Genomic DNA, 24,533 nt, shown 5'->3' with positions numbered 1-24,533 from the left:
ACAGAAATGTTTCAATGTTTCAAGGCCCTAAAACATGACAGACCCAGCTATTTAGGTTATGGGCTGTGTCCGAAATCCCTTTCTACTAAGTAGGTACTGTATTTGAATTGAAATGTAATATTCGACTGTTAGAAAAGTATGTTCTATACAGTATGAATGTGATCCAACGTTTTGTCATGATCATGTGACCTACCCACGCCACCTGCATCACTTCACTACCATTCATGAATTCTCTCGCAGTGCATCATGGGATAGCGTAGTCCATCGAATGCACACTTTAAAATCTCGCCAGCAGTAGAGGTCATCCAGAATACTTCTCGCGTACTGTTTTTCGAATTCTATGAATTCAGACATACTACTCGGCTCGCATACCGTTTTTCGATACTATGAATTTGGACATGCTCTACTCGACTTGCATACTGTTTTTAGAATTCTATGAATTCAGACATACTACTCGGCTCGCACTGTTTTTTTTAATATCATGAACTCAGACATACTACTCGGCTTGTATACTGTTTTTCAAATATCCTGAATTCGGACTTACTACTCGACTTGCATTTTGTTGTTCGAATACTATGAATTCAAACATACTACTCGACTTGCATACGGTCTTTCGAATTCTATGAATCCGGAAGTACTACTTGACTTGCTTACTGATTTTAGTGTACTATTGAAATATTAGATCTTAACATCCCTTGAAATATTTCTGTTGTGTTGAGTAACAGAAAATGTGCCGGCAGCTTATTACAACGTTTTTGTACCACATTATACAACACCAACCCAGACAATATATCACTTTAATCTATTAAAAATGTTTATAAAAAAGTCACTTTTTTCAAACTTTTCACAGTTAAAAAGTTATGGATGAAAGCTCAAGGTCCCTTGATGCAATTCAAAAGCAGAAAATAAATGCAAGAAACTGATAATTCACAGATTTTATTTTTTTTTTACAGTGTACATTGTAACATATTTTGTCACTTGTCTGTAACCAGTAATAATGTTGCTGACTGCAGTTCACCAAACGGCCACCGGTGTCACTAAAAACAAGAATTTCTGAGTTCTGCTTTTAGCCCTTTAATTTAATGTTTTATTTGCCAATTCTGTTGCACTAGCAATTACAGAGTGACTGTTCACATTCTTGTAAAGTGAAATCAGACGTGTGTTGGACAGTGCTGAGTGTTTAGTGAGCTATTGATAAAGCTCTAGACATTCTTCTGCCACTTCAAACGGTGTGTTGTTCTCCCCGAGGCCTCAAACTAGAGATGAGCCTTTGATACTGAACACCACTACACTGCATTCACACACGCATTCACACACTCACACACACTCACACACACACACACACACACACACACACACACACACACACACACACACACACACACACACACACACACACACACACACACACACACACACACACACACACACACACACACACACACACACACATACTTGTTTTTGTGCATTGTGGGGGTCACCTGTCACGGTGGTTACGTAATGGGGACCGCCCTTTCTGATGATGTTAGAGACATAAAAAAAATTGTTTGCCACACAAAAACACAAACTATTTCATAAAATCACTTCAGATTTTGGATATTCCGCAAATTTTTTTTTAGACCTGACACAGTGGTCACTTGTGGGGACATTTCAGGTTTTGTGTAGAAGTGGGGTCCGCCACATACACAACCGATTTTTAGACAAAGTGGGGACCAATTCTACACACACTTTACTGGTTTTGAGACAAAGTAAGGACCAGTTCCAGATACACATTACCAGTATTGAGTCAAAGTAGGGACCAGGTCTACACACACACTACCGGTATTGAGTCAAAGTAAGGACCAGGTCTACACACACATTACCGGTATTGAGTCAAAGTAGGGACCAGGTCTACACACACATTACCGGTATTGAGTCAAAGTAAGGACCAGGTCTACACACACATTACCGGTATTGAGTCAAAGTAGGGACCAGGTCTACACACACATTACCGGTATTGAGTCAAAGTAAGGACCAGATCTACACACATATTACTGGTATTGAGTCAAAGTAAGGACCAGGTCTACACACACATTACCGGTATTGAGTCAAAGTAGGGACCAGGTCTACACACACATTACCGGTATTGAGTCAAAGTAAGGACCAGGTCTACACACATATTACTGGTATTGAGTCAAAGTAAGGACCAGGTCTACACACACATTACCGGTATTGAGTCAAAGTAAGGACCAGGTCTACACACACATTACCGGTATTGAGTCAAAGTAAGGACCAGGTCTACACACACATTACCGGTATTGAGTCAAAGTAAGGACCAGGTCTACACACACATTACCGGTATTGAGTCAAAGTAAGGACCAGGTCTACACACACATTACCGGTATTGAGTCAAAGTAAGGACCAGGTCTACACACACATTACCGGTATTGAGTCAAAGTAAGGACCAGGTCTACACACACATTACCGGTATTGAGTCAAAGTAAGGACCAGGTCTACACACACATTACCGGTATTGAGTCAAAGTAAGGACCAGGTCTACACACACATTACCGTTTTTTAGGCAACGTGGGGATCAGATCAGCACCCTTACTAATATTAAATTTTAAACCTCAATCAAGTAATTTGACAGTAAACTGCTTTAGAATTTTCATTTGAAGAGCAGGTCAGTTTATAAAAAATGTAATTTGAATACAGAAGGAACCTCAAGATCCAATCAGGAAATGGTCCAGAATAGATTTAATAAATGTTATATTAATTATAAATAATTTCCACAAAACCTTTAAACACAAAAAAAAAACAGTAAACACAAAATCCATGAAACTCTCTTGCATGTCTAAAAGCAGTTCTCATTGGGTATAACAAGCTTCCACATAACTCTTCCATGTCTGCGTGCACATTTAGTTAAGTGCAATAGCAAACAATATTAAAGGGTTAGTTCACCCCAAAATGAAGATTCTGTTATTAATTCCTCTCCTTCATATTGTTTCAATCCCTTGCTGTCTATGGAGGATGAGGAGTTCTTGCACTTCATCTAAGTTATCTTCCTTTGAGTCTGAAGATGAATGAAGGTCTCAGGGGGTTAGAGTGAGATGAGGGTAATTAATAATATAATGTACATTTTTGGGTAAACTCTTAAAACCCACCAGTATGTTCTATTTCTGTTTCTGTCGTATTTTAACTATTTGAAAAAAACTGAACCCCACAAATGCACAGAGACCTTCATCATATAACCAAGCCACCAAAACTCCAAATAGACATCATTTGTTAAGCATTAACTCTACATTATTAGTAAGCAGTTTATAAACACAGCTAGATGCTCTTTTGTTGACTTATAAGCATGTGTTATGTGCTCAATTTTTGTGTTTTCATACTTTGTTTATAATTCATTTTTCATAACTAAATGAAGTATTGCATTATTTACAAACTGTCTAAGAATAATTGGTGTTTTTTAAGATCATTAAGAATGAGTAAATAAATGATTAAAAAACTATATAAATGAACATTTATACATTTACTATTCAGGCATATAATGAGGGCTAAAAAAAAAAAAAAAAAAAAAAAAAGAAAATCCAATCGGTTCACTCTGAGCAGAATTTATATTTTTTCGGTTCTGTTCTTGCGTTCCTTAATAGACAAAATATTCCGAAAACAGTTTTCTAGAAAAAAACAAAAAAAAACTTTATTTAATTACAAAGTATTGCAGGGCTATAGAGTGCTCTGTTTTTTTAATGGTGCAACTAAAAAATCTATACGAGGGGTAAGATTAAATGAATTTTCAATAAGTATCATTAAAGATATATTTATAATATGAACTTGCTTTTGGTTATTGATTGACATGCTGTTTAAAGGTGCTACACACAGCCCCACTCCTTGGTATCAAGCGCAGGCCCGGCGCTACATTTAGATGTTGTATAATATGAAATAGCAGTAAAAATTATAAAAATTGTTATGAAATAGTTTTTCAGTTATGTAGCCTAATAAAAATATTTAGTACACTGCACAGTGCAATTATTATTTAAATTTATTATATCCATTATTATTAATATTAGTAAAATTGACAAAACACAGAACTCTTTTGAACGTTTGCTTTCATTTTGACATGCTAAAGCGCACTTTTACAGTTTTGTAAAGAAACATCCCATAATGCAGCAGCAGTCAAGTTAGGACACTTAAAAATGCCTTTTGCGTTCAAAGATGAATGGCCTGCGAAGTCAAGTTTACATTGTTATAAATTAAATAGATATAGCTTAGTGTGTAAGTGAATTTGCTGCAGATCCACCTCTCACATGTGCTGCAGGTAGGGTAAATGATAATCTTTTTTAAAAATTTACTTTAGGCTATACTGCTATTTGCTCATGCAAAATTAAACACCAGAAAATATATCGTAGGCCTATATTCAGAGCTAAATTACAGTTAGCATCATAATTAGTTTAATTATGTGCTGTAGGCTATTGATTGACCAACACCCCCTGTATACAGTTTACACACTGCAGGTCTACAGTTCTGATGTGTATTTTGAATTACTTGTTTTAAATGACAGTAAGACATGCTATATTTAGTTTTTATTGTAAAATATACATTATAATCCAGTACAAAGTAAAATAATATTTATTAATGGCCTATTGGCAGCGTATAGCCGTTAAGCTTATAGTCTAAGCATGTCATTTTATTATTATTAACATAAATTACAAACTAGCATCCTTATGATTTTATTTCGTTTCTGTATATTTTTATCAAACGAAAAATGCAATGAGTTATACTTTGGTTTTAATTTTATTAGAAATTTAATAGCCGTTTAGGCAACACTACTTCTACATGTCATTGGCTCTGATTGCGTTTTTTACAGATAACCTATATACAAAAATTTTTATTAAACAAGTGCACTACCACAAGATATTTTTGTAGGTGTAAAAATCTGAAAAGTATCATTATCATATTCTTGCCTTATTCATCTTTAATATAAATATAAAATTTAACACATTCATTGATTAAACTAGGGATGCTAACGATTACTCGATTGATTTATTGTCGGCAACCCTTTAAAACCGATAGACCTTATCGATGACCGATTAAGCATGGGCATTTAATAAGTTATGCTTTGCTCTTTGAGATGCGTCCACGATTTCACACATTACATAATCAAGTGTGCGCAGTTTAGGCTACGTTACCCTTTTTTAGACAGTCGTGCACTCTCTTGACTTTGCATATTGGTTATGCACATATTGGTCATACCTATTATGCTCAGATCTCGTTTATCCGCTGGTGCTGCCATTAATCCGCTGGTCAAGTAATCAAAAAGTAGGCTACATGACGTTTAATTATGGGCAGGTTATTAAGACCAAACATTGGTTGTGCAAACTTTATTACGTTCTCTAAAATTTTAAAGTGTTTTAAGCTACATTATCTTTTATAGACTGGCATAGGCCTAAATACGCATCACGGCCAGACATTTATAGTTTATATAAAACTGAGCGTCACCGTCGCATTTGTTCACATGCTTTAAATTAATGCTTTTTGTCTCCCAAATTCATATAATTAAGAGAACGATAAAATAACATTATTAACCGTTTAACTGTAAACATTTCTGTTCAGAACGATTAAAGTTGATCTTTTTTTTTCGTTTTTCGTTTCTGTTCCTGAAAAATGTCATTTGATTCTGTTTTTCGTTTCCGTTCCTTGAACCGGTTTGGAGCCCTGCATATAATACGTTTTTCTGCATGTTAAATAATGCTTTATTAACTCAACTTCATGCAGTTTTGTGATCTAATCTAAAGTGAGGAATATTGATGCTTTATAAATCCCTTATAAATGACAATTAAAGGCTCAGAATCATTCATTTATTCATTTATTTTCATTTTGGTTTTCTCTCTTTATTAATCCGGGGTCGCAACAGCGGATTGAACCACCAACTTATCCAGCACGTTTTTATGCAGCAGATGCCCCTCCAGCTGAAACCCATCCCTGGGACACATCCTTACACATTCACACTCATTCACGCTCATTTACTACGGACTATTTTAGGCTACCCAATTCACCTGTACTGCATGTAGGAGCACCTGGAGGAAACCCACACTAACACAGGGAGAACATGCAAACTTTACACAGAAATGCCAACTGACCCAGCCAGGGCTCGAACCAGCGACCTTCTTGCTGTGAGGTGACAGCACTACCTACTGTGCCACTGCGTTGCCAGGCTCAGTATCAAATAAACAATAAGTATTTGCAATCGTACCTAAACAAATACAATTACTGTAAATTTTAAACATTGCTGAATAACAGGAGTGTCGAAATACAACATCATTTGATAAAACAACAATATAATAATTTAACAATACATTATGTGTAAAGCAATTTTATATTTAGACAAGATTGCAATGATTTACTTTTCATTTGATACAGTTTCATTTGAGCATCTTGTAATAAGTAGAAATTAATAGTCATTTTTTCCCTGTATATAATGTAACTGAGCCTTATATTGTCATTTATAATGGATTTATAAAGCATGAATAGCCCTCGCTTTAGATTAGATCACAAAACTGCATGAAGTTGAGTTCATAAAGCATTTATTAACATACTAAACAACTTATTATATGCCTGAATAATAAGAATTATCAATGTTATTTTTAATAGTTTATTAATCATTTACTTGCACATTCTGAATTATCTAAAAAAAAAAACACCAACTACTTTTAAATATCTGGTTTGTTAATGATGTACTTTTCATTACTAAATTAAGTATTGCATTATTTACCAAGTATGAAAACAATCATTAAGCACATTATAATTGTGCTTATAAGTCAATAATATTTGTAATTTATATTTATAAATATAATTTATAAACTGCTTACTAATGTCTATTAATGTAGCGTTAATGCTTAACAAACGTTCAACTAACTATTTGCTAATGTTTCATAAATAATTAATTGTGTGCAGTTATTATAGTGTTACCCAACATTTATATATCTTTATTAATCAGGCATATAGTAATGGTTACTCTGTCTAACAATAAATGCTTTATGAACTCAACTTCATGCAGTTTTGTGAGCTAATGTAAAGTGAGGACTATTGATGCTTTATAAATCCCTTATAAATGACAATTAAAATCTCAGCTATATTCTAAACAGAAAAAAATAAATAAATTAAAAGGGGGAGTGATTGGCGCGGTAGGTAGTGCTGTCGCCTCACAGCAAGAAGGTCGCTGGGTCACTGGTCTGAACCTCGGCTCAGTTGGCATTTCTGTGAGAAGTTTGCATGTTCTCCCTGCATTCGTGTGGGTTTCCTCCGGGTGCAAAGGCACAGTCCAAAGACATGCTACAGGTGAATTGGGAAGGCTAAATTGTCCGTAGTGTATGAGTGTGACAGGCCCATATGACAGGCTGGCCGGAAGGTGTAAAAAAGTCGTTATCATATGGACAAGTCTAAAACTGAAGGACTTGTTCCAAAAAGAGCCGACCCCGCAATCATACAGGACTAAGGCCAAAGAAGATATATATATATATATATATTTTTTTTTTCATTAATTTCAAGATACACAAATGAAACTATCTAATGAAAAATAAATCTTTGCAATCTTATCAAAATATAAAATTACTGTACAGTGCAAACATCACAGAAACACTGAAATGAATATTGTCATGTTGTTAATTATGTTGTTTTGAAATGATGTTGTATTTTTATTTTGCAATGTTTAGACTTTACAGAATTTTTTTAATAAGATTGCAAAGATTTATTGTTCATTAGATACTGAGCCCTAAATTGTCATTTATAAGGTATTTATCAAGTATAAACAGTCCTAGGGTCACAAAACTGCATGAAGTTGTGTTATTATAGCATTTACTAACACACATGGTTACAATTACTGCCTGAATATAACATGTATAAATGTTCATTTGAATAGTTTATTAATCATTTATTAACTCATTCTGAATTATGTTAAAAACCACCAACTACTCTTATATACAAATAGTTTGTAAATAATGCAATACATAATATAGTAATGAAAAATGAATCAGTTACAAAGCATGAAAATACAATTAAGTCAAGTCAAGAATACAGCGTTTGAAGCTGTATTTATAAACTGCTTCCTAAAGTCTATTAATGTAGAGTTAGGGCTAAACTAATGATGTATAGTGTGTACTTACTATAAAAGTGTTATTCAGAGTCGAGATTCAGTTTTTAATATAAAAATCCAAAGCTGACCAATCTCTGGTTTTTAGAGCCAATGGTTCAGCTTTCAACACAGCATGTACTTCCTGTTTGCTCCAGGATCTTCTCTTTATGGGACCTATGGGTGGTTAAAATATAAAATAGTGGTTTTAGTTGCATAAATGTTCAGTCATTTTTACAACATGTGCTGTTATGTTAGTTTAATATTGTGATAGAAAATGCTAGAAAAATATGTCTTGCCTATTATTAAAAATACTTAAGATGGGGATGGATTAAAAAATACTTACTATTAAATTCAAAACTGGTTAATGGGGTTACACTTTATTCCATAGTCCAGTTTAGACATTCTTCTAACAATGCGTAACTCTGCAACTACGTTAATTATCTCACCGTAAAGTATTATGTATTAGAGTATTTGCATACTTGCATAGAATGTTCAATAAGACTAACGCTCATCTGATTATCAGTAGAGCAGTGGTTCTCAAACTGTGGTACGTGTACCACTAGTGATACGCGGGCTTCCTTCTAGTGGTACGCGGAGGAATGAAATATGTCATGTACATGCTACATATATTTTAAAATTTATCAAAAATGATGTATATAATATGCCATATATGACATATAGCCTATATTTCTGAGGTAATCTGCCACGTTTTTTTTATCTGAGCAGAGTTGTAGCCGCTTTACTGAGCCTACTACGCTACTGTATTTCAATACTGCTCATTTTTGGTGGTACTTGGAGAGACAATTTTTTTCTGAGGTGGTACTTGATGAAAAAAGTTTGAGAACCACTGCAGTAGAGTATTAGCAGACTGTTAGCTCAAGTTTAGCTCAAAACACTACACTGTAACGCATATCTGTTAATTACCAGTTCCTGTATTTTGTGATTTACAAGTGTTTTTTTTTGTGTGTGGTGGTGAATTGCATTATGGGATGTTGATCTCTGCTCTGTGCACTTTTGATGTTGAAAATTCAACTCTACAGTTTAACAAAGTGACTTTTACTGACATTTTAGTAGTTTGAAATAATATAATGTATAAGAAATAATATATAGAGATAAATAAGTCTTTAGAATAACAGAAAATGTACTGGCAGTTTATTACAAGGTTTCTGTAGCATAATATACAACAACAACCCAAACAAAAAGTCACTTTTTTTTTACTTTTTAAGATTAAAAGTTGTTGGAAGAAAGATCAAGATCCCATAATGCAATTCAAAAGCAGAAACAAACAGATTTCATAAAAACAAATTATGAAAAACTGCTAATTTAATTATTATTACTTATTTTTATTAATTTTAGAGTGTAGAGTATTAGCTGACAGTTAAGGTTACCTCAATAAAACCAACTCTCATTGGTCTCAGTAAATAGTACAGCAGACTAAGTTAGGCTCAAAATTAGTACAATATGACTAACTCTTATATAAATTTAGTAGAGCATTAGCAGTGTTGATTCTAACAGACAGTCTAATGGCTGTTAGTTGACAAGTAGTTGCAGTTACTTGTAGTTAGTAGTAGTAGTAGATTATCAAAATAAAGTGTAACCAGATATGCAATTAGTATATTTTTCCAAAGTATTTAGCAATATTGTTTAACTAACATGAAATGAGACATCAAGTGCGACTGTACTGAAATCATCATAGAAGTAATGTGCTTACATGTTATGTAAATGAGCTTGTGCATTTGGACTTGTACAATAACACAAGTCAGTCACAAATTAACTTAAATGATCATACCTCTCTTTTTTGTGAATGCTGGGTCTGCTTCACTATCTTCACAGACACTGTACCATGGTGATGATACTTGAGGGGACTCTGAAAGTAAAAATCAAGTCTGAGAGTTGACTTCTCTGCATAAAGCTTACCAAAATATTTATTTGATTTTGTGTTGTTCTTTTTAATGGGTAAAAGCGTGTGATGGTAGCTTAAAAATAGTTTTCAAACACAGCACATACATATCATGATAAAAATTAACATTCTGAAAAAAGAAAAATTCTGATCAGAAAAATAAATAATATTTTTACCTTTTAGACTGGAATTCACCTCCTCCAAAATCACGATCCACTGTAACTTTCTCTGAATGTAAAAACCCACACAAAAATACATCATTTAAAACAATATGGTATATGTTTGCAAATACAAATGTGTATATAACATCCAGAAAATCTGGCACTGTATTACATGTTTGTGTGTAAACCCACGATTTGATCAAGATTCCACCCTTTAAAATCTTCTGAGCGTCTGTTTTCAAATCCCAGAAAAACTGAGTTGTGGGAACAGAGCAGTTCTCTTCTGCAGTCATACAGTCATAACACACACATACATATGAAGAGTTTGGTTGCAAAATGCGATAAACGGCATTTTTTGACATTTGGATTTTATTATTGGAAATCACTGTTCAGATGTACCTTAATCTATGTGTGAGTTGCTGCCATTAATAACATTTAAGAATGCACATTTTAGGCCAAGTACAAAACGTATTTTTTTTTCACAAAACGCAATTTCCGTCAGACCAGTTACTTTACAAAGTGCGATATAACAGTTAGAGAGCGTTCAGGATGCGGCGCGAGCTCAGCATCCCCTGGGAAGAGGGTCATCACCGGTGAAGTGCTCAGAGTTTGCTCATTGATTTAGCGATAGAAGATGAAGTCTTCCACTTCACAAAAATTTATAAAAAGGCCACAAAAGTGGACCAGAATAAGATACTTTTGCGTCAACAATACACAAATGCAGCAGGGAACGAGTCTCCGCTGATGTCAAGAGAAGGCCTAGGAGCGCCTTTTTTCCTACTCCCCATCACAAGATACCTGTCTGCAAGGCGACATTTCTAAGTGTCCTTTATAAGTTTATTTTTTAAATAATTTCTTACATGTAGCTGAGTAGCCTATCTGAAGATTTATTTATGCGGTTGCCCCTTATATTTATAATTAATTCTTGTTGTTGTTGATTTATTACAAAGGAACTTAAAGGGCACATGTTGTTATGGAGAAAACGGTTTAGCTTTTTCACAACCAAATAAATAAGCTATTATTATTATTATTACAGTGAAATAATTCATTAAATATGACATAGCGAGGCAAGTTTGTGTCACGGACTCAGCTCCGCCCGCTCTAATCATACAGGTTTGGTTTTCTGCAGCGGTGTGGAAGGAGCCGCCCTCCACTCTTTCTGTACCAAGCTAAAGGTCATTTATCTAACTAACTTAATCTTACTTATCAAACAAAACATTGATTCAGTAGCTTTTGGTAATGGTATTAATGTAGTATAATATAGCCTAAGGTGGATGTAGCGTTTTGCAAAAAAAAAAAAATAATAAAGTTATGCTATGTTGTGTACATACTGGCCAAATCTAACTTAGAATCTTATTATTATTAATCAATCTTTGCATATATTATTCCATATATTTATGGTGTATAGTTTTTTTTTCACCAATTTAAGATGTTTGACAATGTGGGTTGGATTAATATGTAGCATTTTGGCATGTTTTTTTACTTAATTATAGACATAAAATTAAATAAAAAATATCCTGGATTTGAAAATATTGTGTTCCTGGCCTTCACTGAGCTCAAGTTATAGTTTAATGTACAGAAATTGTAAATGAACTTGACTGTTGATGTCCTGAAAAATAATGTCAAAATTACCAACATTTTTTTAAATGGATATATCTCGTTCTGCAATGAAACTCTTTATATACAGTTGAAGTCAGAATTATTAGCCCCCCTGAATTATTAGACAGCTTGTTTATTATTTCCCCAATTTCTGTTTAACGGAGAGAAGATTTTTTTCAACACATTTCTAAACATAATAGTTTTAATAACTATTTCTAATAATCATTTCTAATAATGGACTTATTTAATCTTTGCCATGACGACAGTAAATAATATTAGACTAGATATTCTTTAAGACACTTCTATACAGCTTAAAGTGAAATTTAAAGGCTTAACTAGGGTAATTAGGTTAACTAGGCAGGTTAGGGTAATTAGTCAAGTTATTGTATAATGATGGTTTGTTCTGTAAATTATCGAGAAAAAAATATAGCTTAAAGAGGCTAATAATTTTGTCCCTTAAATGGTGTTTAAAAAAATTTAAACTGTTTTTATTCTAGTCAAAATAAAACAAATAAGACTTTCTCCAGAAGAAAAAAATATTATCAGACATAGACAGCAGTACTCAAGGTTCGCGGTCTCCACTATGTCAGGCCTTACTGTGTGTGTATTGAGGACTAAGTGTGTTTAACAGCTTCTCTAACATGCCTCTGGTCCCCACAATGTCAGTGCATATGTTCACCAATTAGGACACACACTCTGTTTCATTTCTATATTTTGATTAAGTTAAATAATTACAATTAAATACACCACTACTACAACAACAACTACTACTACTACTACAACTGATAATAATAATAATAATAATAATTGTTATTATTATTATTATTATAAACACACCTCATCAGAGTTGTGGGTCTCCTACTGGAGCAGAGCAGTTCTCTTCCTCTGTCATATGGTCATCCTTCAATAAAAGCTGAAAAAAATAAAATATATATATATATATATATATATATATATATATATATATATATACACATATATATATATATATATATATATATATATATATATATATATATATATATATATATATTAGTTAGACAGTAGTACTCAAGGGTCCCGGTCCCCACTACGTCAGACCTTACTGTGTGTATTCAGGACTAAGTGTGTTTCACAGCTTCTCTAACATGCCTCTGGTCCCCACAATGTTACACTAGTGCATACGTTCATAAATTAGGACACACACTCTGTTTCATTTCTATATTTTGATTAAGTTAAATAATTACAATTAAATGCACTACTACTACAACAACAACTACTACTACTACTACTAATAAAAATAATAACAACAACATTAAACACACCTCATCAGAGAGTTGTGGGTCACGTACTGGAGCAGAGCAGTTCTCTTCCTCTGTCATAAGGTCATCCTTCAATATAAGCTGAATATAAAAAAAAATTTATATTAGTTAGACAGCAGTACTCAAGGGTTCCGGTCCCCACTATGTCAGGCCTTACTGTGTGTGTATTGAGGACTAAGTGTGTTTCACAGCTTCTCTAACATGCCTCTGGTCCCCACAATGTTACACTAGTGCATACATTCAAAAATTAGGACACACACTCTGTTTCATTTCTATATTTTGATTAAGTTAAATAATTACAATTAAATGCACTACTACTACAACAACAACTACTACTACTAATAATAATAACAACAACAATAATAAACACACCTCATCAGAGTTGTGGGTCACGTACTGGAGCAGAGCAGTTCTCTTCCTCTGTCATATGGTCATCCTTCAATAAAAGCTGAATAAAAAAAATAAAAAATATATATTACTTAGACAGCAGTACTCAAGGGTCCCGGTCCCCACTATGTCAGACCTTACTGTGTGTGTATTCAGGACTAAGTGTATTTTACAGCTTCTCTAACATGCCTCTGGTCCCCACAATGTTACACTAGTGCAAACATTCAAAAATTAGGACACACACTCTGTTTCATTTCTATATTTTGATTAAGTTAAATAATTACAATTAAATGCAGCACTACTACAACAACAACTACTACTACTACAACAACTAGTAATAATAATAACAACAACAACAACAACAACAACAACAACAATATTAATAAACACACCTCATAAGAGAGTTGTGGGTCTCGTACTGGAGCAGAGCTGTTCTCTCCTTCTGTCATATGGTCATACTTCAGCAAACCTGAATATAAAAAATATATATATTACTTAGACAGCAGTACTCAAGGGTTCCGGTCCCCACTATGTCAGACCGTACTGTGTGTGTATTCAGGACTAAGTGTGTTTCACAGCTTCTCTAACATGCCTCTGGTCCCCACAATGTTACACTAGTGCATATGTTCATACATTAGGACACACACTCTGTTTCATTTCTAGATTTTGATTAAGTTAAATAATTACAATTAAATGCACTACTACTACAACAACAACTACTGCTACTACTACTACTACTACTACTACTACTACTACTACTACTATTACTAATAATAATAACAACAACAACAATAATAAACACACCTCATCAGAGTTGTGGGTCACGTACTGGAGCAGAGCAGTTCTCTTCCTCTGTCATATGGTCATCCTTCAATAAAAGCTGAATATAAAATATATATATATTAGTTAGACAGCAGTACTCAAGGGTTCCGGTCCCCACTATGTCAGACCGTACTGTGTGTGTATTCAGGACTAAGTGTGTTTCACAGCTTCTCTAACATGCCTCTGGTCCCCACAATGTTACACTAGTGCATGGGTTCACCAATTAGGACACACACTCTGTTTCATTTCTAGATTTTGATTAAGATAAAGAATTACAATTAAATGCACTACTACAACAACAACTACTACTACTACTACTAATAATAATAATAATAACAACAACATTAAACACACCTCATCAGAGTTGTGGGTCACATACTGGAGCAGAGCAGTTCTCTTCCTCTGTCATATGGTCAACTATCAATATAAGCTGAAAAAAAATAAAATATATATTAGTTAGACAGCAGTACTCAAGGGTTCCGGTTCCGGTAATAATAATAATTATTATTATTATTAAATTTAAACCCACCTCATCAGAGGGTTGTGGGTCTCCTACTGGAGCAGAGCAGTTCTCTTCTTCTCGTCATTTGGTCATACTTCAATAAAAGCTGAATATAAAAAACAAAAAATAATAATTAGACAGTAGTACTCAGGGCTCCCGGTCCCCACTATGTCAGACCGTACTGTGTGTGTATTGAGGACTAAGTGTGTTTCACAGCTTCTCTAACATGCCTCTGGTCCCCACAATGTTACACTATTGCATATGTTCATAAATTAGGACACACACTAAGTTAAATAATTACAATTAAATGCATTACTACAGCAACAACATTCACTACTACTACTACTAATAATAATAATAATACTAATAAACACACCTCATCAGAGAGTTGTCGAAGCAGTTTTCTTCTGCAGTCATATGGGCATCCTTCAATGAAAGCTATTTAAAAACAGCTTTGTTATATAAGTCATGTCATGACTATAAAGCTTTCATGACAGTCTTATGAACCCCCCTTTAAAGTAAAGCATTACCCAATTAATTTAACTTTTTTTTACCCATTAAGACAAGAAGAAGATATTAAGAGATTGATTTCATTATCTCTTATAAATGATGCAAACTCTTTATTTTTGAACATATTTACCCTTAATCTATATTAACATTAAAAAACTCTTAGCTTTGCTGAATGTATTAAGGATTAATGTATTAAGTGATCAAAATGTCAAACCTTTCTCCAAGGCCAATCACATGCGCCATAGTCAAACGTTATTTCCTCTTCAAAGAAAATATCCCTGATTGCAAAAAGGCACAAATGAGGTTTTCTCTGAACAACGATCTTATTGACAGTGCAGTTAGGGTGCAGATGGTCATCATTCATCAGCCGGCCGAGGGTCTCGTCCTCATGATCGGCATCAATGCTGCAAAACTAAGAGAAAAGAGCAAGCAACATTTTAATTATGCCCTCTCATAGCAATGAAAAGCTAACTATGGCATGAATACAAACAAAATGAATATAATATATACATGTACATTTGAATGGGGAAAACACTTAACCACCTGTTCTTGTTTTACCATATAAAGTCAAACATAAAGACAGTATTTTTATTAATATCTCATCTATGCTTTGCTTCCACAAGCTCTATCATTTGTACTCAACCACAAAACTTCCTTTAATAAATGTGGACAACGCAAACTCTGACCTAAAAGATTTAATGAAACGTGTAGGGTTCAAAAACTACAAAAACCTCACATTAGCATCCTCTCTGTGTGTGAATTATAAATACAGTAAACCTTTTGAAGTGGATCAGAACCTTTCCTCAATGTTGTTCTAATACTATTGAACACCTGTTCTTCTTTCTTAGGACAGTTTTAAAGAACTTTTTTCAACTTCAATTGTTTACAGGTCACACTTTACAATCAGGTATTATTAGTTAATGTACTTACTAACATGACCTAGTAATGAACAATGCATGTACAGCATTTATTAATCATAGTTTAACATTTACTAATGCATTATTCAAATCTAAATTCATGCTTGTACCAGTAATAATGCATTGCAATAATTAATGCATTGTGCGTGTTTAACTAGTAATGAACAACTTTATTTTCATTAACTAAAGTTAAACAACATGAACAAATACTGTAATAAAGTATTATTTATTGTTCATGTTAGTAAATGCATTAACCATCATTAACTAATTTAACCTTATTGTAAAAGGCTACCAGTTGACAGCAAATAAATAAATAAAACACACACAGTGAACATTTATGTACTTTTATATATGTTTTACACTAAGTTGGAGTTTATTATAATTATTTATCTAAAATAAAACGTTTCTACACGTCATAGAACAATAAATTAAGTACATTTCTAGGACCAGATGGCCCCACATTTTAATTATAACCTCTATATCACTACATTAACGTATAAATAGTATATAATAGTGTTATTTCAGGATTAACGTTAAATGTTTAAAGCAATTAACCATTTAAAAAGTATGATACAAGAACTATGAAAACATACCTTAGTAACCTTCTATATATTCGGTTTCCAGTGAATGGGTCTTGTCGGTGGAGCTGGTAATGTGTTTCTCCGCATCTTTTAATGGTTTTATCCTTCGTCGATCCATTTAGCCGCACGGTGATTGGTGACTGTCTGACCGCGGCTCATGCACTCCACCCCGGCCTCTGACTCACGTAGCACCGGGCAGTTAGCACGTTAGCACATTAGCGCGAGTAACTTTTACTCGTGTAAACAAGTTAAATTACATACCGAACTGTAGTTTGTGTCTTATCAGTGTTATATTAATACGTAATTTGAAACAACATCGATTAAAACACCCAGGACATTCGTTAAAACATTTAATTAACTATACCTGATAACTGTCAAAATATGCAACATAAGTATTTGTCATAAAACCGATTTCATTACATTATGATGGTGAAAAACATTATAACTTACCCGAAAATTCGATTAATTTGATGATAGATCTTAATTAAGTTGATTAAAGTCGGATTCATTTATGAGATCTGCGCATGTGCAGTAGGCAGAGTGTGTGAGTGTGTGTCAGGGTGCAGTACCGCCATCCGACTACAGGACCGCTATAGAGCAGTGCGCCGACACACACTTACACACTCAATTCAGGTAAATGGTCAAGGTGGGGATCAGTGAAAAAAACTGCACTAGGCATATCAGCTACGCCCCCTGAGTCTTTTAAAGGCAAAACATGGTGGGGACCGGGCGATCGGTCCCCACTATGTTTTTGGTCCCCACTTTGTGAGTGTGCTATCATGCTGAGGTCCCCACCATGTAATAAAAACAAACACACACACACACACACACACACACACACGATACTCGGGCCAGCAGAGAAAGAACCAGGAAATACAAGATAAGTGATGATAAAGCAGATTAAATGATCAATACACTCCGAACACAATCTGACTGATGACTGAAACAACACTGTGTGTGAGAGTGTAATATGATATAGGGAGGATTTGAACATTTTTAATCTAGTCATTATTGACTTCATAATCACCTCATTCTCATCTCATGACTTTCTCCTGGGGAACGCAGACATTTATATTTAAAGAATGATGTGATCACATTGTTTCAGTTCCCAATTGTTCTCCATTTAATAGAAGTCAGTGGGAACTGAAACAGTTTGCATCCCTCAAAATAACTTCTTCCCAGAGAAAGAAAGATCAGTCATGGAGGGTTGTAACTATGCACTCAAAATTACATGAAACTCCGGAGGAAATGTGGATAGCGTGGTGATGCAGTGACATTAATCGCATTATGTGCTATAACATGTCAGATTAAGGTAAATAATTAGATTAGAACTGATGACCATGTAAATGTAGTAAAAGAAAATGTCTGAGAAAGTAAGGAACAGTCGACCTAAATAATATTTGTTACTTATTTTTCAACTTAACTAATTGTAAACCATTTTCCTTTAAAGATGTAAGACAATGCTGTTCTTTATGTAACAGTAAAATAAATGTGATTAAGGGATGCCGAGCTCAAAAAATATTAAATGGCCATAATTGTGTTTTTCAAAATTCTGGTTTCCCAATTGATTGAGATCATTTGGCTCAAGAGTAAACTGTGTTTCAGACAAGTTTAGTTAACAGTGTAATTCAAATGAAAACGATTTGACATAGGCTCAAAATTTATTTTGCTCTTGGGTTCTATTTGCCTAAAAAGAGTTGAAATAGCGCAATGCATGTGGAAATGTGTTTAATTATTAAGTCACACCAGTGATTTATTTGTTGAGCGCATGACAGTGCTGTAACAAATCCAAAAAATAATGTTATATTTACCTAAAGTATTCACTGCTGAAATTACTAATTCCATCACGCCCAATTTCCATGTGTAATTCAACACCAGAGCTATCAGAATTCTACAATTACAGAATAGAATTACTAATTACAGTACACTACCTGACAAAGGTCTTAAGAACAACAATAACTTGACTTCTAGCTGATCATTTGAAATCATAAGTGGCTTATATGAAAGCCAAAGGCCTGTAAATATAGGCTTATTTTGCCAAAATAAAATATGATCATACCTTGATTTTTAATGATTTAATTAACTAGCATATCTTCAATGACTCAAATAACTTGGTCATCTGGAATGCCTAAGAAAGAGGTCTTGCAGGACTCCCAGAGTTTATCAAGATTATTTGGATTCATCTTCAATTGAATTCATTTCAATTCAATTCAATTAGTTTCATCTTTATTTCTACAGCGCTTTTACAATGTAGATCGTGTCAAAGCCTGCTTCAAATAGACGGTTATAGTAAATTAGGACAGTGTCAGTCCAGTTTTCAGTGTTGAAGTTCAGTTCAGTTCCATACTACCCCAGATACACTCAATAATGTTCATGTCTGGTCACTGGGCTGGCCAGTCCTGGAGCACCTTGACCTTCTTTGCTTTCAGGAACTTTGATGTGGAGGCTGGAGTATGAGAAGGAGCGCTATCCAGCTGAAGAGTTTGCCTTCGCCTGTGGTTTGTAATGTAATGGGCAGCACAAATGTCTTGATACCTCAGGCTCTTTATATTGCCATCCACTCTGCAGATCTCTCGCACACCCCCATACTGAATGTAACCCCAAATCATGATTTTTCCTTCACCAAACTTGACTGATTTCTGTGACAATTTTGGGTTACAGTAGGTCTTCTGCAGTATTTGGGATGATTAGGATGCAGTTTAACAGATGATTCATCTGAAATATATTCTGCCACTTTCCAAAATGATCAACAAGTCAAGTTATTATTTGTTGCTCTTACAACTAGGATTGACATCAAGACTTTTGTCAGGTAGTGTAGTAATCATTTTGACTGTTATTATATAACTATATATAATATTAGATGAAAGCTTTGTATGTCTGTGGTCACATTTAATTATGTCATCACCCTAAAAATACAATATTTTTGATAATACAGCCTATAAATGTATAGTTAGGATACTAGACCACATATGAACAACTACACCTCCTTCATTTTCACTTTCACATGCAGAGGAGATGGCTTTTTGCGACACTCAATATGCTGTTTTAAAAGTAAAATGTGAATATGTGCGTTTTATTTAAATTACAATGGTCAAAATGACCACCTTGGTAGTTCTAGTGTTTAGTCATTGAATTTATGCTTTTTATTTTAGCCATTTTTACATTCAATGGTAACAACTTACTTTCACCGTTTGTTGAAGTAAAGGGAGGGGGTGGAAATAAGTCAGTCAAACTCTCCCCTTACCGTTTAATGTCAAGTAAGTCATACAAACTTGGCACAGAATAAAAGTAAAAAAGATATGACTGCATTTCATTTTTGGGCTGAACTGCTATTTAATTGATGTTGTTGCTCCAAAGCAAAATCTGCTTTGGCAGTCCAAACAGAGCAGCCAATAAATGGGCCGAGTGTAATGTAGTATAGCAGACTTCCTTTAGAGCAGGTGTTGGAGAACAGTAGTGCCGCAGGTCAACACAAACCCCTTCTCAAACTCAAACCTCCTCCCAGTCGTCCACATTTACACTCGCGAGTGTGATGACAAGCTGAAAAACACACAAATGCTAACAGCGTCTCCACACCCAAAAGCAGCTGTGCCGCTGGCCTGACCTCCAGATTCCAGTCGGGATATTTACAGGGAATTGGATTTATTTATTGAGTTTTAATGGGAGGGACAGGCCACCACTGACCTGAACTACAGGCAATACACCAGGGCTGTCTTCTTTCAAGTGTACTTGAACATCCACAGAGAAAATTTGATATTTCCTTGCAATTTTAAGTGGATCTATTTATGGAAAGAAAATGTTTTTTTTTTTTTTTTCGGCTTCTTAAGTGAATGCACTTTCAGAACTGTTATTTTTTATTTTATTTTGATTTAATTCTTTAGGGGATGTTATGATCCTAAAGTATGTTTTTGCACTATTAAACTGAAAAACAAAAAAAAGATTCATTTGATTTATATTTTTTTATTTATTTTTTTGCGTAATTGATCGCAAACAGTTTATATGGGCTGAAGCGACGCTCCAAGGACAGACGAGTCTTCGCTGAGGCCAGCTTCCAGCCTCCACCGCGGTGACAAGCTCTGCACAAGACTTGTGGCCAGCAGAGAAATTAAAATGGTCGTGCCCAACTGAGTCTGGTTCTCTCAAGGTTTTTTTTTCTTCACTCCTATCAGGTGAAGTTTTTTTTCCCTCTCCGCGGTTGCCACTGGCTCGCATGGTTCAGGATTGGTAGAGCTACGCATCGATGAATTTGCTCTTCAGTGTTTGAACTCTCAGTAATGATTTTAAATCACACTGAACTGAGCTAAACTGAACTGAACTGAACTTAAACACTAAAAACTGAACTACCCTGATCCAGTTACTATGACCATTTACTGTATGTAAAGCTGCTTTGACACAATCTACATTGTAAAAGCGCTATACAAATAAAGCTGAATTGAATTGAATTTAAACATCTGAAATTTAGTAACGTACAACTTAATTTATTTGTTTAAATTCAGCTCATAAAAATTGTTTGTAAATTACCCTAAAAAATTTGTAAATCCAATGAATCATTATGGGCACTGTCACCTCACAGCAAGAATGTCACTGGTTTGAGTCTCAGCTGGGTCAGTTGGAGTTTCTGTGTGGAGTTTGCATGTTCTCCCTGTGTTTCTGTGTTTCCTCTAGGTGCTCCGGTTTCCCCCACAGTCCAAAGATAGGCGCTAAAGGGAAATTGAATAAAGTAAATTGACCGTAGTGTATGTGTGTGTTTGTGTGTGTGAATTAGTGTGTATGGGTGTTTTCCAGTACTGGATTGCGACTGGAAGGGCATCCTCAGCGTAAAAACATATTCCGGAATAGTTGGCGGTTCATTACGCTGTGGGGACCTCTGAAATAGAGACTAAGATGAATGAATCCTTTTTTTAGTGTATGAGCAGATAGCACAAATTATAAAAAATTCTTACTCAACACCATAGTTACACCATTTACTCCACAAGCTGAACAAAACATACATAACAAAACAAACATATATACACAGTTGAAGTCAGAATTATTAGCCCCCCTGAATTATTTGACTGCTTGTTTATTTTTCCCCATTTTCTGTTTAACGGAGAGCAGATTTTTTCAACATATTTCTAAACATAATAGTTTTAATAACTCATTTATAATAACTGATTTATTTTATCTGTCATGATGCCAGTAAATAACATTTTACTAGATTTTTTTCAAGACACTTCTATGCAGCTTAAAATGAAATTTAAAGGCTTAACTAGGTTAATTAGGTCAACTAGGCAGATTAGGGTAATTAGGCAAGTTATTGTATAATGATGGTTTGTACTATAGACTATCGAGAAAAAGATTAGCTTAAAGCAGCTAATAAATTTGTCCCTAAAATGGTGTTTAATAAATTAAAAACTGCTTTTATTCTAGCCGAAATATAACGAATAAAGCTTTTTCCAGAAGAACAAATAATATCACACATACTGTGAAAATTTCCTGTCTCTGTTCAACATCATTTGTAAAATATTTCAAAAATAAGAAATACATTTGAAGGGGGCTAATAGTGCTGACTTCAACTGTATGATTGTATGTATGTATGTGTATATATATATATATATATATATATATATATATATATATATATATATATATATATATATATATATATATATATATACAGTTGAAGTCAGAATTATTAGAACTACTAGCCCCCTTGAATAATTAGCATATTAAAATAAAAATAAAAGCCAAAATAAAACAAATGAAGCTTTCTCCCGAAGAAAAAATACTATCAGACACAAAATGTCCTTGCTCTGTTAAACATCATTTAGTAAATTTTTAAAAAAGAAAAAAAAATCAAAGGGGGGCAAATAATTCATCTAATATAATAATCGTTTATATTATATATACAATAACTATTTTGCCTCTCAGGTACATTTTTCCTGTTTTTAAGATACTTAATCAATTTATCCTGAAAAACTAAAAGTACTTTAGGATTTATTATTACTTCTGATCAAATCATCCTTGCTGAAAGTCCTTTAAAATAATGTTGCTGTTTTTATCATGGTTTTCACTATCAAAAAAGCAAGATAAACATACTTATTGCTAACGATATAGGAAATAGTTTTATAACAGGGATAAAAATAGGTTTAGTGAAGAATTCAGGGATCACATGACACAGAAGACTGGAAAAATCAGCTTTTCTATCACTAAGTAAAATTACGTATGAAAATATGTTAAAAAACATATTCAAAATGTTAATAATATGTCAAACTATTACTGTTTTTACTGTATACTTTTAGTAAACTTATAATTATAATATAAATATTTTTTATCAACCCCAAACTTTTTATGAAAGTAAAAAATCAGAAAATGTTTGTAAATATCATAATTCGCTGTCCTTTTATACTTCTCAAAGCCAAATCTGCAGGATTTCAGAAGCACTTGCTCGCATAAACCTGAAGTTTACTGTAACTGAAATGGTCTGAAGTATGTTCAGTTACTGTAACTGAAACTACATTCTCCAGACAGTAATTTCCTGCATTTGGGCAATAAAATTTAAAGTTTCAAACAATGAGCAAAGAGAGGAATGATCTCAAACTGCAGGCTGTAGAGGAGATCACTCCATCTGATCTGAATCTAGACTGAAGCTCCTCATTCTGCTACGCTGACTAACACATTTGTGTGGATGCTTCCAACCAATTATTGAAAAAGAAAGAAAGAAAGAAAGAAAGAAAGAGGGAAGGAGAGAGGGATGCTCTGCTCTGTTCTCCCTCTCTGTCATTCTCTCCTTTTCATTTTTCATGAACCACATATTCAGACCTCCAAAGTCCACCGGATCAATATTTCCACTCCCCTCCTCAGTAACAGCAGATTCCTCCGGTGGTTTTTAGCATGCATAATCGCAAAAGGAAATCAAATATTTCTGTTGAGAAATTCTCTTACCATCTGGGAAAAAGGAAATTCGGAACTTTATCAGGGTGAAACAAAGGTGAATGTGAGAACGAGGGACACGCAGTCATTTTTATGATCTTCCGTTACCAGTAATTTTCGATAAATGATTTCTATTCTCTGTTCGGTTAAAAGCAAGCCGGATAGCAGTGCTCTGATGGCTATCAGCTATTACAAATATCAGCCATAATGGAACAAAACAGTCCAGAGAAGTTAAATGGACTTTATCTCCTTATTATGCATGCAGCTGCATTTTACAAAAAAAACTTTCCTGCTATGTATTTATTATTATTATAATAATTATTATTATTATAATTATTATTATTATTATTATTACTTATACTTCTTTTTTCTTACTTATTTTCTTACTTATAATTCTTTGAGTTTTAAAAAACTGACAAAAATGCTGTGTATAATAAATTATTATTATTATCATCATCCGCATCATAATTATTATTATTATAATTATCAGCCTCATCATCATTATCAACAACGATATATTATTATCATCATCATCATCAACAATATTATTATTGTTTTTATTAAATATTTTTTTTATTTATTCAGTAACAATAAAAAGTATTCTTATTATTATCATCATCATCATCAACAACAACATTAATTATCATCATCATCATTTATAATAATAATAATAATAATAATTATTATTATTATTATTATTATTATTATTATTATTATTATTATTATTATTATTATTATTATTATTGTTATTTGTTGTTGTTGTTGTTGTTGTTGTTGTTGTTGTTGTTTTTTTTTTCAAAATATATAATAATTATTATTCTTTTTATTAAC

At 33.6% G+C, this 24,533-nt stretch overlaps 1 protein-coding gene and 1 long non-coding RNA gene across 3 annotated transcripts in view; one reads left to right on the top strand and one right to left on the bottom strand.

Moving 5' to 3' along the window:
• Positions 1–24,533, bottom strand: part of gpc5c (glypican 5c) — a 295,133-nt gene that overhangs the window by 85,754 nt on the left and 184,846 nt on the right. The window lies entirely within an intron of this gene.
• LOC141378782 (uncharacterized) lies at positions 1,424–2,867 on the top strand. Its single transcript, XR_012394125.1, has 2 exons — positions 1,424–2,060; positions 2,362–2,867. It is a non-coding gene; the product is annotated as an uncharacterized lncRNA (long non-coding RNA).

Source organism: Danio rerio, chromosome 2, assembly GCF_049306965.1.
Source record: "Danio rerio strain Tuebingen ecotype United States chromosome 2, GRCz12tu, whole genome shotgun sequence".
NCBI lineage: Eukaryota > Metazoa > Chordata > Actinopteri > Cypriniformes > Danionidae > Danio > Danio rerio.
This window is presented reverse-complemented; position numbering and strand designations above follow the sequence as displayed.